The following is a 907-nucleotide window of genomic DNA, read 5'->3' as shown; positions in this document are numbered from 1 at the left end:
TGACATGGTTCCCAAATACCTTCTTCAATCAAGGTATCTAATCGTGATTTGAGATTATTAATTTTTGTAAATCTGTCACTAGTTTGATCATGGAATATTTCATGCAAGTCGCTAAGTGATATTTTATAATTGGTGAACTTTTTCAGTGTTACTCTTATACCCCGAAGTACACCCAACCACGCAACATTTGACCATTTTATAAATCTTTAATTTTACAAACGACACTAACACAAATACTCGAAAAAATAATAAATATCGAGGAATACTATCTGCTCGTTTTTGGAGGGAAAACGTGATATCAATTTTCTATCACAATACTCGCGTAATATTTTGTTTTTAAATACTTTATTATAGTAATTAAAAATTTAAAGTCATCTAATCTATAAAAAATAAAATTCATTATTAAAATTAACTAACTTATTTATTAGAACACAATTGTTTATAAATATTAAATAAAATAAAAAGTTGTTTGTCCTATTCATTATATATTAAAACCGGGCCAACTACTACTAGCGCTTTTAGTTCACTAGTTACGCCACTTCGACACGGCTATAACATGGGGAACATAGTAGCGAGCTCCAACCTTAGTAGATAACCGTGATAATTGTGTAATGTGTATGGGTATACTGTATACAACTGTACAGTAACTATATACTTTTATAGATAATATAAATAATACATTATGTGCGTATGTTATAATATTATTATCAAGATTTTTACCGATTTTTTGTAACTCGTTATCTAAGTTAAGTTAAAAATCACTCCTATTTTTCGTTAAATCTTTAAGTTAAAAGTTAACTTTGAAAGAAAAGTAACTTAACTTAGTGTTAAGTAAAAATTTGCTAATTTTCAAAAATAAAAATTCCAGACACATAATATGGTTAGATAGATAGTTTTTCTTTACACT

This window comes from Acyrthosiphon pisum, unplaced genomic scaffold (genome assembly GCF_005508785.2).
Source record: "Acyrthosiphon pisum isolate AL4f unplaced genomic scaffold, pea_aphid_22Mar2018_4r6ur Scaffold_21450;HRSCAF=24012, whole genome shotgun sequence".
NCBI lineage: Eukaryota > Metazoa > Arthropoda > Insecta > Hemiptera > Aphididae > Acyrthosiphon > Acyrthosiphon pisum.
Note: the sequence above shows the minus strand (reverse complement) of the source record.